Source organism: Rattus norvegicus, chromosome 10 (genome assembly GCF_021556685.1).
Source record: "Rattus norvegicus strain SHRSP/BbbUtx chromosome 10, alternate assembly SHRSP_T2T, whole genome shotgun sequence".
NCBI lineage: Eukaryota > Metazoa > Chordata > Mammalia > Rodentia > Muridae > Rattus > Rattus norvegicus.
In genome coordinates, this window is record NC_141543.1 from 61,113,411 (window position 1) to 61,130,936 (window position 17,526).

General features: G+C 45.1%; 1 long non-coding RNA gene across 5 annotated transcripts; it reads right to left on the reverse strand.

The window, feature by feature from the left end:
- Positions 1 to 1,765: 1,765 nt before the first annotated feature.
- LOC148002941 (uncharacterized) lies at positions 1,766 to 15,469 on the reverse strand. 5 transcript variants are annotated; one of them, XR_015631255.1, is made up of 4 exons: positions 15,222 to 15,469; positions 14,919 to 15,006; positions 3,823 to 3,910; positions 1,766 to 2,632 (listed from the first exon to the last, which is right to left on the reverse strand). It is a non-coding gene; the product is annotated as an uncharacterized LOC148002941 (long non-coding RNA). The 5 variants fall into 5 exon arrangements; XR_015631257.1 differs by lacking the exons at positions 1,766 to 2,632; positions 3,823 to 3,910 and adding an exon at positions 7,461 to 9,246 and having other exon boundaries at positions 15,222 to 15,424; XR_015631259.1 differs by lacking the exons at positions 1,766 to 2,632; positions 3,823 to 3,910 and adding an exon at positions 11,885 to 14,325 and having other exon boundaries at positions 15,222 to 15,419.
- Between the last annotated feature and the right edge of the window lie 2,057 nt (positions 15,470 to 17,526).

The window sequence follows — 17,526 nt, forward strand, 5'->3', positions numbered from 1 at the left end:
TTTACTAAAAATATCCTTTGGGGTTTTTTGGTTTTTTTTGGGGGGGTGTGTTTGTTTGTTTTTTAGTTTTTTGAAGCAGAGTTTCTCTATGTCTCCCTGGCTGTCCTGGAACTCACTCTATAGATGAGGCTTGAACTTAAGAGATCTGCCTGCCTCTGCTTCCCAAGTACTGGGATGCTAAACACATTCTTTTACATATACTGCTTTGTGGATGGCTTTTCAATATTATTTGTCTGACACAAGGTTTAATGTGAGATCTCTCTCTGTGCAGCTAAGGATGCAGCTAAGACCTTGAACTCCTGATCCTCCTGCTTCCATTTCCAAAATGCTAGGATTAAGGCGTGAGCCACACCCAGCTCTGTCTACCCGTAGTTCTCTTTCCATTTTAGTTCACTGTAAAACTGAAAGCTTTCACCAGGCTCAGGGACACACACCTTTTGTCCCAGTACTCACAAACCTGAAGCAGCAGGATTGCCACTTCTCTGTGGCTAGCCTGGGATACATAGTGAATTCAGGGCCAGCTTGAGCTACAAGTTAGATCCTGTCTCAAAGGAACAAAACAAATGGGCTGGAAAGATGGCTCAAGGGGTGAGAGCACTGGGTGCTCTTCCAGAGAACCTGTATTCAATTTCTCACACCCATAAACCACTCACATCTGTAACTCCAGTTCTAGGGTACCAGGTCCCCTCTTCTGGCCTTGGTGCACAGACACGCTCGCAAGCAAAACATCCATACACATGAAAAAAAAAAAAGAAGAAATTTTAAGGGGGCTGGAGAGATGGCTCAGCGGTTAAGAGCACTGACTGCTCTTCCAGAGGTCCTGAGTTCAATTCCCAGCAACCACATGGTGGCTCACACCCATCTGTAATGGGATCTGATGCCCTCTTCTGGTGCAGCTGAGGACAGCAATAGTGTACTCGTATACATAAAATAACTAAATAAATCTTAAAAAAAGAAAAAAGAAAAAAAAGAAGAGGAAGAAATTTTTTTCTTTTTTCTTTTTTTTTCGGAGCTGGGCAACCCAGGGCTTGCCTAGCAAGCGCTCTACCATTGAGCTAAATCTCCAACCCCAGGAAGAAGTTTTAAAACAAAACAAAGACCAGGAAAATGGCTCATAGGATAAATGTGCTAACTGCACAAGCCCGATGGCCCACATAAGATCCTCAGAACTCATGTAAAAGGCCAGATGCTGTGACAGTCCTGTGATCTCAGCATTCTTACAGTGAGGTGAGAGGTGGAGGCAGGAGATTGCCTAAAAGCACAGCAGCCAGAATGTGAGCGCTCCAGAAGGCAAAAGGGGAAAAACAGAGTCCTGAAAGTTCTCTGACTCACACCATGACACAGTCATACCTGCATTCACATGCATGCACCACACACACACACACACATGCATACACACACACATGAATACACACACACATGCATACACACATGCATACACACACGCATACACACACACGCATACACACACACATGCATACACACACGCATACACACACACATGAATACACACACGCATACACACACATGCATACACACACACGAATACACACATGCATACACACACATGAATACACACACACGCATACACACATGCATACACACATGCATACACACACATGCATACACACACACATGCACTCACACTCACAGGCACACAACATAGGTAGATAATAGATAGACAGACAGAAAGACAGACAGATACATAGATAAATTTAAAACAAAACAAAATCCTGTGAATTTGACTGAGCCAAATTCAATCAATGATATTTTCCCCCTTTTTGGAATACTTTTATTTATACTTCAACAATTTCATTATGATACAACCACATATCTTGCTCATATCCACTCCCGATTCCCCGTATTTTCCCTAGACCCACCCCTAACACATCCTCTTTTATTAATGCAACCCACTGAGCCCAACTAATTCTGCTGCATGGCATGGATATGGGGTCACCCCCCAGAACCTGTTAGTCACGAGGCCTCGTGAGCCTCCCCCATCGGTGCTGGAATGCCGCCTGGCTCCGTCTTGAGCAGTTGTGCCTGTACTCACAGCTGCAGTGGATTCATGAATACAGTGGCCATGTCACGTCCAGAAGACAGCTCTCCTCCCACCTTCTGACTCTTAACCTTCTTTCTCCCCCTCTTGCTTGACATCCCCTGAGCCTTAGGGTAGTTATTATAAATGTCCTATTTAGGACGGATCGTTCACAGCCACCTTTGGCCAGTTGTGAGTCTCTGCATTAACTACTACCCACTGAAAAGTGTTTCTCTGGCCAAGATGGAGATCAGCAGTAGCCTACGGGTACAGACTCAGTTAGAAGGCTGTTTGATGACATGTCCATTTAACAAAACAACAGTCCTAGGTACCTCCCGAGGGCCTGTGACCTCTCTGCCCACACATGGTTTGTTTGTTTGTTTGTTTGTTTTACCAGCTTTAAAGTACCAGGCATGAGTTCCCTCCTGGGCAGTAAGCCTCAAATCTGATCAGAAAATAGTTGACTCCTCCCGTGATGTCCACAGCACTATTTCATGTGCATCTTCTCTGTCAGGTTGATATTGCAGCACGCAGGGTCCACTGTCCTCCTAACATGACCACTTCTGGTCAGTGGCAGATTGATTTCTCTATGTCCTGAAACCACAGTGGGTGATGTCTTCATCACTAGGGTATTACTATTTAGTTATGGCGGGCAGAGCAGGAGCAATAGAGTACCAATAGTTTGTGCTGCTTTGGGGGTCCCGAGGCTTCCCTGATCCATGACTCATAGACAGGTATCTCATGCACTAAGGTTCTTGTTTAATAGACCATGTCCACTGTCTACCAGTGCAGAGTACCTCTGTCCTAATTCCTTTGTATTTTAATTACATTGTTTTAAATTATTTGTTTATCTTGTGTATATTAGAGCTTTGTCTTCTGGTATATATATATATGTATGCCTGGTGCATGCCAAGGCCAGAAGGCATTGGAACCCTGAAACCGGAGTTACAGGTATTGTGAACCAACATACAGTGCTGAGAAACAAGTCCAGGCCCTTTGCAAGAGCAGTGAGTGCTCTAAACTGCAAGGCCATCTCGCCAGCCCACTATTTAGTTATAGTTTTAAATTAGCTTCCAAAGTAATGGGTTTCCCTAGGGCTTTCACATATGGTTACTTTGGGGGAGCATCCCCCCTTTCTCTGTGCACTTCCCCCAACCATCCCTGCTTAACCATTATCCTCCATCAACCTTCCCACTACATTCATATAGAGCATATATCATGTTCTATTGTCCCTTCTCTCCAACTCCATCCCTCCTCCCTCTCACCAGTACTTCCTGGCCTCTTGACCTCTACAGACAGTCTAAAGTTAAATAAACAAAGCTCAAAGCTAGAAGTCATGTATGAGAGTGAGTATACAAGTTCTATCTTTCAGGGCCTGAGTTGCCTCGCCCAGTATAATTTCTATCCCACCCATTTTCCCGAAAATTTCATCTTTATTTAATTGTATTTACATGTACCTGTGTATCCCTGTGTGGGTACACAGCTCTCAGAGTCCAGAGAGGGTGGGGGATCCCCAGAGTTGGACAGTTGTGCATGACCTACGTGGGTGCTTGGGATGGAATCTGGGTCCTCTACAAGAGCTGCAAACACTCTTTACCCTCAGCAACCTGGTGTCTCAGGGGCTCCCAAGTGCACAGGCTGGTGGAAGTTAGGTAGGGAAGTAGGTGGCTGTGGAAAAGCCATCGTATTGGTGAGTGAAGCCTCTCACTGTGAATGCTTTGGAACCAGTCATCCACGCTCCTGTAGTCAGCCCCTCACCCATGCTCTGTGTCCAATCTACTCACCAGTATCCTGAGTTGAACTTTGGTGAAATTACACTTTGTGTTGTCACATATCCTTATATGTCATAAGCTTGATCCACACAGAAAGACCCTGTCTCAAAACAAACACAACAGGCTTTGAACGTAAGTATGTAAACAAATACTACTTTTCAAATTAATTTTACTGATAAAGAGGAGGGTGGATGTTGTTTACAACTCCACAGAGAAAGGATTCTTCCACAATATTGGGGAGCTCAGAAGGCTATGACAAAACCAGGCGTGAATTTGGGGTTAGCAGTACCATTGTCCCTGCTGTGGGTAACGAGGCAGACAGCTGAGGCCAATACTGACTTAGGATCACAGCCTGTGCCCCAACAAGGCATCTGTTTCTGATAAGGCAATCAGAGCGACCAAATTAAGAGTAAAAACATGGCTACACTGGAAGAGGGATGAAGAGGGAGATACCCCTCCTCACCACCTACCCTCCGACCACTCAAGTCCATCTTCTAGGTTCAGATGTGCAGGAAGCTTTGCGAAGCAGCTAAGGGGTGTGCCCGCCTAAGCGGTATGGCTAAGGCGTGTGAGGGACTGCCCCCCACAGTCACAGCTCTCCTGTGAGGCCACCTGACAAGACGCAAAGCTTCCTGCGGGAGAAAGTTCCTTCTTTGGAGGAAGTTCTTCCACTGGCTGCCTTCAGGGCTTCGGACTTTCTGTCATCAGCAGATTTCAGGTGTGGGTGTGTAGTCTAACAGCTAAAGATTTATTCATTTATTCTGTTGGTCTGGCTGCTTCCATTCTCCTGCCACTCAGTCTTGAGCTGTCATATGCCCGTGTGTGTGTGTGTGTGTGTGTGTGTGTGTGTGTGTGTGTAACAGGACCCCCAGACCTTAGCACAACTAACACCATGACGGAAGTTTCATTCAGGCCTTGGAACCTAAAACACGTAGTCAGCAACACCTACAAACAAAACAAAGAGCAAATATCTAATCCATCCAGGTCCATAGTACTCGCAAGGTCTCTAATGTACCGACCTTACCTTTTGGCTTCTGTAGTTCATTCTGATTCAATGTGGGTCCACAGCATGTGCTTAAAAGCCCAACCTGAGAAAAGCTCAGAATCCCCCATGGATCCTGAGCACCCAGTGTACTCGATTGCCAGCCGGCTAATAAAGATCCTCTCTGGGACACCTCACAGCATCTGGAACAGAACTCAACAGGAGCCACAGCCGGAACACGTTCAGTTAGCGTCGTGTTACCGTGCACAAGGACCATTTCTGCACAACGTCTTGGCTTTTAGTTGCTTTTGGAACGGCTGACACAGGCAACTCCATCTTGTAGGCTCTGGACAGTGTTTCCTCGCAAAGCCTAGGCTGGCCTCACACTTGTGATCAGCTTCCCAAGTGCTGGGGTTAGAGGCACTTCTATTACCAGCATGACTTCACTTCAATGCTGACACCACTACTCCATCTCTGAGGACATCGCCTCGATGATTAATCATTTTCTGGTTTGCCTACCATTGTCTCTGGGTAAGATTTGTCCCTGTTAGTCTGGTTAGTTTTATTTGATCCTACATTGGGGGATGGGAAAAGTGACAGACATCAGGGAATTGGTGTCAATGAATCCTGTATGGTTATTCCAAGGCGTGGAAATATGTCTCTTTTTTTTTCTTTTTTCTTTTTTTTTGGAGCTGGGGACCGAACCCAGGGCCTTGCGCTTGCTAGGCAAGCGCTCTACCACTGAGCCAAATCCCCAACCCCAATATCTCTCTTTTTTAAAATATTTATTTATTTTATATGAGTACACCATAGCTGTCTTCAGACACACCAGAAGAGGGCATCAGATCTCATTAAACAGATGGTTGTGAGCCACCATGCGGTTGCTGGGATTTGAACTCAGGACCTCTAGAAGAACAGTCTCAGTGCTCTTAACCGCTGAGCCATCTCTCCAGCCTGGAAGTGCCTCTTAAGTAAGTCAGTTCTCTTTCCTGTAGCCTGGGAGAAGCAGTTATTGGATTGCTGTTAACTGGCACACACATTTCCTGAACTTGCCCCTTTCCTCTCGGTGCCTAATTGGCAGTCAGGTCAGACTGTGAAGAGAGCTCCCGCCAACAGCATAAGATACAGCCATCATGTACTACAAGAATAAAAGACATTAGCTCTTTGTGTCGCTGGCCTGGGGTTCTGGCTCATCCTTTTTTACAAAAGAAAATGCCTTCCCAAGAAACTCCCTCTTTATTATGGTTCTTCTGTTGAAGAAGTACTTGTCCTGAATGTCAACTGACAGCCTGTAGAAGTAAAATTAATTTGAAAGGTAAGTACTTGTCTTACATCCAATACCTGTTTTGTTTGTTTTGTTTTGAGACAGTCTTTCTGTGTGGACCAAGCTGGCCTCAAACTCACAGAGATCTGCCTGCCTCCGTTTTCTGGCTCTGAGATAAAAGGTGTGCACCACCATGCACCCTCAGCTCATTGATCCAACTATGCTGGTTGGCCAACAGCTCCAGGGATCTGCCTGTCTCTGCCTTCCTAGTATTGGGATTGTAGATCCACGCCGCAGTACCTGGCATTTGCATGAACATGGGTATCTATAGTATGTCGGTGTCTGGGTATCATAGTGACACAGGTCACTGTGCTTGCACACCAGGCTCTTTACCCAGTGAACACCTATGTAGCTCCTTGTTTTGTTTTATTTGAGCTGGGGTCTTGTGCAGCCCCAGATCCCCTCAAACTCAGTGTGTACCTGAGGCTGGTGCTGAACAGGGTCCTTCTGTCCCCACCTTCCAGGTGCTATGTCACCATGCTTGGCTAGTCATTGGGAGTCTCGAAATCTGGGTACTCTATTTTTTTCTTTGTTTGACAAATGCTAACCAATTAAGCTGCAATTTCCTACTGTCTTTTTGCTTCTGATAGTTTCCCAGTTTATTTCTACTTCAAAACAGTATGATTTAACTGTATAAAGACATGACTCTTATACCATCACTGTGAATATATACAATATTGATATAAAATGACTAACAAAATACTGACAAACAGATGGTGGTAGCATAAACCTTAAATCCCAGCGCTTGAGAGGTAAAGGCAAGCAGACTTCTGAGTTCTTAGTTTAAGGCCAGTCTGGTCTACAGAGTGAGTTCCAGAACAGTCAAGGCTACACAGAGAAATCCTATCTCAAAAAAACAAAAACAAAACTACTGTAAAATATGGTTTAATTTTATTATTTATTATTTACTATTTTGAGTAAGCAACAGACAATAGAATTTAAAGGACAAAAGTAGGGGCTGGTCCAAGGCATGTTGACACACTTAGTGCCAGCAATCAGGAGGCAGAGGCAGGCAGATCTCTGAGTGTAAGGCAGCCTGGTCTACAGTGAGAGTTTCAGACTACTCAAGGCTATGTAGAAAGACCTTGTCCTGAAAAATGAAAAAGAAATGAGGGCTGGGGTATAGCTTAGTAGTAGAGTGATTTCCTAGCATACTTTGGGTTCAGTCCTCAGCAGCACTTGTGAGCATGTACACACGCTCACACACACACACACACACACACACACACACACACACACACAAATACACTATACAGTAATGAAAAATAATTTTCTTCCTTCCCATCATCTAGTTTTCCTCCTCAAGGTAACCACTACTAACAATATTGTTGATCAGTTCGATTTGGAAACATCTCTAATGCTTTAATTGATTCTTTTCATGGAGTTTAAAATATTTACATGAACACTCGTGACCCAATATTTTTGTAGGATTAGCCATCTTATTTCATTCTTTCGGTTTTCTTTCATGTGTTTAATTTTATTCTCTGTAAGCTAACTTTGCTTTTTGGCAGGCAGAGGCCAGTCTGCTCTACATAGCCAGCCAGGGTTACATGGTGAGACCCTACCCAAACACTCTGTAGCTGGGTGTGATAACACACTCCTTTAATTCCAGTGTGTAGAGGAGACAGAGGCAGGTGGATCTCTCAGGCCAGCCTGGTCTACATAGTGAGTTCCAGAATGGCCAGAGCTACATAGTGAGACCCTGTGTCAAACAAACAAACAAACAAACAATGCTCTATGGAGAGATCTGTGGTGAGGAGCCTTGAATGCTCTTGCAGAGAACGAGGCTCAGCTCCCAGCATCCACATGGTGGCTCCAAACCATCTATGACTCTAGTTTCAGGAGACCTGATGCCCTCTTCTGGCCTCCTTTGGCACCAGCCACCTACCCACGGTGCATAGCCATACATGTGGGCAAAACACCCATTCACAAAATAAAATAAAATAAAATTCAACAACAACAACCACCACCACAAAGCCAAAACTATAGCTTTCATTTTCTCTGATATTTAAGAAGCCCTAAAGCCCCATGGTTCACTTCTCTAATGTTTTTCTTTAACATTTCCAAAAGGTTGGGTTTTTTGTCGTGCTGTGCTGGGATTGAACCCAGGTTCTTTTTTTTTTTTTTTTTTTTTTTTTTTCTATTCTTTTTTTCGGAGCTGCGGGTCGAACCCAGGGCCTTGCGCTTGCTAGGCAAGCGCTCTACCACTGAGCCAGATCCCCAACACCTGAACCCAGGTTCTTATACACGCTAAGCACATACTCTATCACGCCAGCCTTAAATCACTTTCCGTTTGTTTTGTTTTTTTGAAGAAGGTCTTACTGAGTAGCTCCAGCAGTTCTGGAGCTCTGTGCAGACCAGGTTGTCCTTGAACTCATAGAGTTCCTGAGTGCTGGGATGAAAGCCATGGGTCATCACACTCAGCCGTTTGTTTATCTAACGATTTCTTTTTACTATTTCTAAATTATATGTGAATGCAGGTGTCTGTGGAGGCATTGGGTCCCTCGCAGCTGGAATTACAGACAGTTGTAAGCCACCCAATATGGGTCCTTGGAATTAAACATGGATCCTTTACAAAAGCAGTCTACATTCTTAGCTACTAAGCCATCTCTCTAGCCCCACAAAGTTTTCTTTTTAAAGTCGAAATATAGTATTTGTACTTACTTATGAGGTACGCCATTGTAACTAAGTAACAAATAATATGACAAACACACGGCTGTGATACAGAGTGATCAAACCAGAGAAATTAGTCTCCATTCCAACTGTCCATATGTCCATGTGTTTGCTGGGAGCATTAGAACCCATCCTAGTTATTCTGAAATACATTTTAAGTAGAGTAAGTCGTGGTCTATATTTACCTGGCCATCCTATAGAATGTCAATCATTCATGACCAGTGGCACTTGAACCAGAGGAAGGCTTTGTTGCTCCTCAGATGGGCAGAAGGCTGTGCCACGTCTGTGAGTCTGAGGAATTACAGTTCATGGAGCAGCTGTGACATGTCAACAGTTCTCATTACTCAGGACTTCACTGGCTCTGTGTGCACATCCCTGCCTTTCTTATCTCTTCCATGTTCCCAATGCAGCCTGACCTCTGGCCCAGCGGCAGCTCTCCACATTCTCTGGAATCTGACTGAGAAGAGAGAAAAACAAAGCTCAGAAGCCTCTGGCCTGTGTTGGGTCATTTTACTCAAAAAAATGGGAGAAAAAAAATCTCTGGGATGGGAGAGCAGCTCAGCGGTTAAGAACACTGCTCTCCCAGAGGTGCTGAGTTCAATTCCCAGCAACCACATGGTGACTCTCAACCATCTGTAATGAGATCTGATGCCCTCTTCTGGTGTGTCCGAAGAGAGTGACAGTGCACTCACATAAAATAAGTAAAGTCGTGGGGGGTGGGGGGAGAAAAATCTAAATTGGTAAGACACGTGTAATGTGCTTACAGGATGTGCTTACACACGTGTAATGTGCTTACAGGATGTGCTTACACACGTGTAATGTGCTTACAGGATGTGCTTACACACGTGTAATGTGCTTACAGGATATGCTTACACACGTGTAATGTGCTTACAGGATGTGCTTACACACGTGTAATGTGCTTACAGGATGTGCTTACACACGTGTAATGTGCTTACAGGATGTTACAATAATGGGTAACCTGCATGCCAGGCTCCATCCAAGTACTTTCCAGACATTAAGCAACATGCTTCCCTCGGGGCTGCATGTAAGAGCCCAGCCACAGAGTCTGTGTACAAATTCTTCCTTTCCTTGGTGAATCTCAGTTAGCAAGAAGCAGTTTTTCCCTTGGAGGGCAGGCGACCTGATAGGGGACACTCAGACATGAAGAAACAAATCACACATGCCCAAAAGCTGGGATGGGTGGGCTCTCTCTGAGGGAAAGCACATCCAATTAATATCATGGAATTAATTATGAACCATGTAGAGGAGGGAGTTAATTCTCCCGGTGGGAGGTCTCTCGGTAGGGAGCAGCCTCAAGCTGCTGGCCCAGTTTTTGCACACACTATCAATCATTGGTAAATACTCATGCTTGGACCACAGAAAGGCTTTGCCATTCCTCTGTCCTCACTGGGGACGGTTTTGCCATCGCTGTGGGTCTGAGGTACTGATGTCCTTGACATGGTTGTGCCCATGACCACAATACCCATTCACTCCGAACTGTCTCCATTCCCCACACAAACATATAGACAAGCAAAGCAGAACAGCATACCCTGCTCTCCCCAGTGTAAGCCAAGAAGTCAGGCCTCCCCCTTTGTCCACCCTTCAGATAACACTGATAGTATTGGAGGTCGTAGAAATGGATTGTTATTCTTCTAGTCTGTCCCTATGGTTCTCAGAAGGTTCACACATTACGAAATGAATTGTGTCTCAAAATGTTTTTACAAGTTGATGTGCTGACCCCTATTACCTCAGAATGTAGCTACTTGGAAATCAGTGTCTCAAGGTGATTAAGTAAAAATGAGTTTCTTAGGACAGCTATTAATCTAATCTGGGTAAGCCCAAATATATCTAAGGAACATTTGTGTGGAAACACATGGAAAATGCCATCTTCGGTCTGGTAAAAAGGTCTCCGGGGCAGTGAACCATGCCAGTTCCTTGATTGAGGATTTCCAGCCTCTAGAACTGTAAGAAAATGACTTTCCATGCTCACGTCACCCAATCCACAGTACATGGTTACAATAGAACTAAACAGATACACTGGGACACAGACCCCAACAGATACACTGTGGGGGTGGAGGTGGGGCTGGAGAAATGGTTCAGCAGTTAAGAGCACTGACTGCTCTTCCAGAGGTCCTGAGTTCAGTTCCCAGCAACCACATGGTGGCTCACAACCATCTGTAAAGGGATCTGATGCCCTCTTCTGGTGTGTCTGAGGACAGCTACAGTGTAATCATATGAATAAAATAAATAAATCTTTTTTTTTGGTTCTTTTTTTCGGAGCTGGGGACCAAACCCAGGGCCTTGCGCTTCCTAGGTAAGCGCTCTACCACTGAGCTAAATCCCCAGGCCCAAAATAAATAAATCTTAAAAAAAATAAAATACACCAGGACATAGATCCATAGATCCAACAGATATGCCAGGACATAGAGCTCAACAAAGATGCTGTCCATAATAAAGAAAAGGAGGACTCACACCTGTACTCTTCTCACTGGCTCTGTTTGAAGTGGTTATGTACATGAGGAAGCAGGGGCTCCCAAGTGAGCTGACTTCGCCTGCTGGCAGCTCATCCTTGCCACTCAGCAGTGCCAAGAGAGAGTCTAGTTCCAGGTGATGGCCAGGTCGCTCTGAGGAGACGAGGAGTCAGTGAAGGAGAAGTGAGTAAGGACGGTGGTCAGGGGGAATCTTGCATCTGGACTGACTGGCAGTCAGAGTGCTTCTTTATTTACATGGCACTCAGTGGGCAGGGATAGATGCATGGTGTTTCTAACAAAGATCACATCATTTTTGTCCCCAGACATGTTTTAACTTCCTCTTGGTCATAAGCTGACCACTGGTCATAAGGTCATCATTAATAAACCATGACAGAGTTACTTTTTACAATTATTTTCCAACATCAACCCCATAGCCCAATTTTTAAGAATTTTGAAGCATATTTTGCCAACGTATGACAGCCCACTCTCAGGCCAGTAGCTCTTGAGGATTCAAGGTCGCTAGACAGAAAGAAAAATCTCCAAACCAGCCCGGGAAGATTGTCATGTCCTGAGCAGTGTATTGTCAACTCCTTTTTTTTTTTTTTTAAGATTTATTTATTTATTGTGTATGTATACAGTATTCTGCCTGCATCTGTGACCGCAGGCCAGAAGAGGGCACCAGACCTAATTATAGATGGTTATGGTTATAGATGTGGTTGCTGGGATTTGAACTCAGGACCTCTGGAAGAGCAGTCAGTGATCTTAACCACTGAGCCATGTCTCAGGACCTGTATTATCAACTCTTAATGGTGAGAGTTTTAATTGTCATTAGACCCAAGAAACACCTTCAGCCCAAAGCTGCTGCAGGTCTGATTTAACTTCTGCCGTAATACAATGTTCACACTTTATACCATAGTAGAATTTATCTGCAGGTCTAATCTTGGCCTTCTTTTGTTCCTTGGTCTCACACCACCACAGTGGCCCTGTATGAATTAACTCTTCTATGAAAGGGAGTTGTGTTTTGTTTTTTTGTTTTTTTTGTTTTTTTTTTTTTTTTTTTTTGGTTCTTTTTTTCGGAGCTGGGGACCGAACCCAGGGCCTTGCGCTTCCTAGGTAAGCGCTCTACCACTGAGCTAAATCCCCAGCCCCATGAAAGGGAGTTTTAATACTTCATTCTTTTATTTATCCACATAACTCTCTGTCCATTAATTAGGATAAACCCCCGTGGTAACTCCAGCTAATGTAACTTTGCTGCTGTATCCGCCCCCCAGCCCCCGCCCCTAGGGGCAGACCATATGCAGCTCCCAGTCTTACATGCCACGTGATTGCCTGAGTGTATCGTAAGAAGAGGCTCTTAGCCTGATCTGCCGCCAGCTGCTCTAGCCCACCGAATCGGTTTCCTTTCTACGTTTCCTTTGTTCTGGTTATCTTGCTCCTGAGTAAGTACAGGAGCAGATGTTTCAAGAGCATCTTGAGGTCAGAGCCTCTGGCATCTTTATTTGAGTCACAGCATCCAGGGTGTAAGGAAGACCTTCAAGTAAGCCAGAGAAAGCTGTCTCCCTAAGAGCAGGAGGGGCGATATGCTCAGGACCTTCTTGGGGAAGCTTAGAAGCAGTACCCCTGGGAGAAGGCATAAATGATTCATAAGAAATTTCCATCGATCCAATGTCCTCTTGTCGTACAAATATTAAAAGCCTCCCAAGCATGGAGCCATGGAGCATACAGAGATCAAGACCACACGACAGCAATTACATCACTCTGCTTGGCTTTTGGGGGGGGGGGGTCTTTGTCAAGCAGCAGTGCTGGCTTCATAACTTCCCCTGTTTCCATTAGATCCGGCTGTGCCAGGCTAATGATGACTGTCAATGACAATACACATGGCGTCTCCTTCCCTTGTTCAGGATCCTGCCTTTTTAGTCTCTCCTGAGATGAATAGCCACTAAGTCTAAGGAGCTAGGATATCTTGGGGAGATAAAGAAGGAGATCACCAATCGACCAATCGAGGACTTCTTGTTCTAGGGACCTTGTTTCTGGCACTGCACCGTAGATGAGTCCTACTTGTGGGTCACTCAGCACCTCATCGCTTAAGCTCCGAGGGTATCCACTGCCTCACTTTACCCCTGCTGAGCTGGCACCTTCTCTTGGAAAATGACACTCACTCCTCTATGCTGGGAATCTCTCCCAGTACCACCCTGAGTCTTGCCACAGTTGTAGCCAAATGTGTTTCATTCCTGTATCGGTTCAGGGGGACAATGAGTTCTGCCTCCTCTGGCTCCAAAACTGTCAGTTATAAAAGGAAAGAAGACATGCCAAGAGGCCATGTTTGCAGGGTTTCTCCCGAAACCCTGAATTCGGATCTTCTTTACCATCTGACGATTGCTCCCAGCATTTTGGAAGCTGAGACAAGAAAATCTGGAGTTCAAGGCCAGACAGGGTCACTGGCACTGGATTCAATCCCAACACCAATAAATACATAAATTAGAAAATTCACGGTGCCTTCCCTACATAAAGCCCTTCCAAGGCCCAACACGATCTATACAGTCCGGTCCCTACTGGCCTCTCTGACATCATCGTGGGCCTTTCTTCCTTTTTTGATTGAAATCAGAAAATCCCAGTGTTCTTCAAAGGTCAGTAACTTTTGGTTCCTTATTGTTTTCTTCCTCTCTGATGAAGTCTGCTTGTTCCCTGAAACCAGAGTGTGTGCTCTGCCTCCTACTCATCGTGTGGCTTCCCCTCCAGAGTTCCCCTCTCTGAGCAGAGCTGACAGATTTTTGTGGTCAAGAGGACAGACTGTCTGAATATGAATCCAGGGCACTTCTAGTTTCTTCATTGGCGAAACGAAAATGATGGTGATGGTGATGGTGATGGTGATGGTGATGGTGGTGGTGAGGTTGATGGTAATGGTAATAATTCCAATATCCTGATTGTGAAAACTATAGGAGTTAATGTATGGAAAGTACTCGGATGGAGCCTGGCACACAGGCTCACCATCATCATGTCAGTTGTTATAGAAAATATTTAATCTCAGTCTGGGGCTTCTATCCCGCCTTTGATCATTCAGTTCCCTGATAAAAGACATACAACTTTTATATTTATAATAAGCCTTCATCAGCATTAGAGCTGAGCAGATATCCACCCTCTATACTATTAGAATCTATTGCCCCATCATTAACCCCATTTATAATTTGCTGTGTTACGGCTGGGCAGCTCTTAGTTCCAATTGACCAGCCCTCTTGGCCATATTTTTATGACTCACCTACCCCATGGTGGCTTCCTTCTCTCTCTACCTTATCTCTCCTCAAGGTCACCCTCAAACCCAGGAACCCAAGAACCCCACCTATCTCTCTTCTGTCCAGCTATTGACTGTAGGTATCATTGTTCACCAATCAGTGATAACTTGGGGGTCAAGGTTACACGGCATTACTTGGGTTGTCACTTGGGTTTGTGCAGACTCCCTTGTCCCTGGGGGGTAACCAGGCCTTGGGGGCAGCATTTAACATTACAGTATGAGCAGAAGACAGACCTCAACAAGGTGTTACTGTTAGTTCATCCTGTAAGCCCATCACAGGTGTCTGTAAGGCCCAGGACAGCAGTGTAAATGGATGCCCAATGTAAGAAGTCTCAATGTGTGAGATGCCTCCCAGCCCTGCCTGCTCACCTGGGATTTTTCTAGCATATCAGGGGCTGAAGAAGCCAATCTCTTCCCTGGACCAAGACTGATACCTTCACCCGCAGGAAGCCTAGATCTGCAGAGGCAGAATGGACAGAAGTTGGCTTTGGACCCAGACTCCTATATAGTTGTCAAGACAAACACACACATCACACATCCCCACGTGCGCGCGCGCGCGCACACACACACACACACACACACACACACACACACACACACACACACACAAACACACACACACATCCCCACATGCCCCTGCAGTCCCTCAGATTCACATCCACTTTAACTCACCCATTTCTTTCCCATAATCCCCGCTGGCATTGTTGGTTGTGGGACGTTCATGGAAAGTTTGGGTGCTGTGGTCTTTGTGTTTTCGCATTTGCTGCATCTTTTATAGCTTTGCTACCTGTGGTCTGATCCTTAAAAGAGTGTATCGCCCGGGGACTTGATAGATGTTCAGTTTGTACCATATCAAATCTACTGAATCAGAGCCTGACAGGACTCCTCATCGGGTGGGGCCTTCCCTGAAGTAGTGTCACATATTGCCTCACCCAGCAGTGATCAAATGACAATAACTCCTTGGGTGGGAGTAGGACTGCTCACTGCCACTCCTCCGTGCTGGCTTTTGTCTGGCTGGAGTTTGACTGGGTCTTCTTTGGGCTGTCAGTCTGTGGGTTCATAGATGTAACTACCCAGTGTCTGGAAAACACTAACGTTATCCACAGCCTCTGGCTCTTTGTGTCTCATCTATATAGATTCCAGAGCCTTGAGACGAGTTGTGATACACATGTTTCCATTTAGAGCCGAACCTTCCAAGGAGTCTTATATTCTCTCTCTCTCTCTCTCTCTCTCTCTCTCTCTCTCTCTCTCTCTCTCTGTGTGTGTGTGTGTGTGTGTGTGTGTGTGTGTGTGAGAGAGAGCGAGAGAGAGAGAGAGAGAGAGAGAGAGAGAGAGAGAGAGTCTGTCTGTCTGGTGTGTGTGTGTGTATGAGAGTCTTTCTGTCTGTCTGAGATCAGAGGACAATCAGATGTTTTCTTCTTTGAAGGAGCTCTTGTTCATTATTGCATGTATCAGGCTGACTCACGAGCTCCTGAGGAGCTCTGCTCCTGTTTCCACCTCCCCTCTCACCACAGATGCATAAGGATTACAGAAAGGAGTGCTGGAATGACAGATGCATGCTACTGAATCCAGCTTTCACATGGGCTCTGTGATCCAAACCCCACTCCTCACATTTGTGTGGCAAGCGCTTTTGATCCACTTAGTTCTCCCCCCAGAATCAAGTCTGGGGGTTGGGGATTTAGCTCAGTGGTAGAGCGCTTGCCTAGGAAGCGCAAGGCCCTGGGTTCGGTCCCCAGCTCTGAAATAAAAAAAAAAAGAACCAGAATCAAGTCTGATGATTCGATTCACAATCGCGTTTTAACAATTGGAGATTTGCTTTTCTTATTGTTTTATTATTTTTTTACTTATTTTTATTATTCACACCACATACTAAACTATATGTATGTGTGATGTGTGTGTTTATGTGAGTGTATGTGTACATGTATGCCATGGTGGACATGTAAAGGTCAGAGTATAACTTACAAGTAGGTTCTCTCCTTCTACCACAGGTTCCAGGAATCGAACTCAGGTCCACAAGTTTGTGTGGCAAGCACTTTTACCCAGAGAGCCATCTCACTGTCTGATGATTGTGAGTCTCTATGTAACATTCTTTTTTTTTTCTTTCTATTTTGTTTTCCTGCACCATTCTCCTAGGTGCTGTCAGGGCTGCCTTAGGTTCCTATTGCTGTGATTAAACACTATAACCAAAAGTGTTGGTTAGCATTTATTTCATCTTCTACATCTAGATAGCAGTCCATCACTAAAGGAGGTGAGAGCAGGAATTCGAGGCAGGAACCTAGAGGCAGGAACTAAAGCAGAGGCCATGGAGGAGTGCTGCCTCATGGCTTGCTCAGCCTGCTTTCTTATAACATCCAGCTGAGGGACCGCAGCCCCCACAGTGAGCTGGGGCCTCCCACATCAATCATCAATTAAAAAACTGCACCACAGGTTTGCCCACAGACCAATCTAGTAGGGGAATTTTTTTTTCAACTTAGGTTCCCTCTTTCAAAATGGTTTTAGCTTCTGCTAAACTGACACAAGAGTGATCAGCACAAGGGCATTAGTTCAGCAAATTCTTTGGGGGACAGGGAAAGGAAAGAACTGGAAATCAAACACAGGGTCTTGAATATGCTGAGCACATACTCCACCACTGAACTCCACTCCCAACCCTGCATTAAGAATATTGTCTCACTCTCTCTCCTATGAATACTGCACCAGTTATGTCAATACAGAAATGATATTTTAACTAATGTTCACTATTTTATTTTCATGTTTTCCTAAATACTTCAGCCTTAAAATCTTCCAAATGTAATTATTTTTGCAGTGATCCAAGGGCTTTTAAATACTAGCCACATTTAAAAGTGCTCTACTGGGTGCTGGAGAGATGGCTACTAGCTGCTCTTCCAGAGGTCCTGGGTTCAATTCCCAGGAGCCATGTGACAGCTCACAGCTGTCTATGACTATAGTCTCATGGGATCAGAGTCCCTCTTCTGTTATA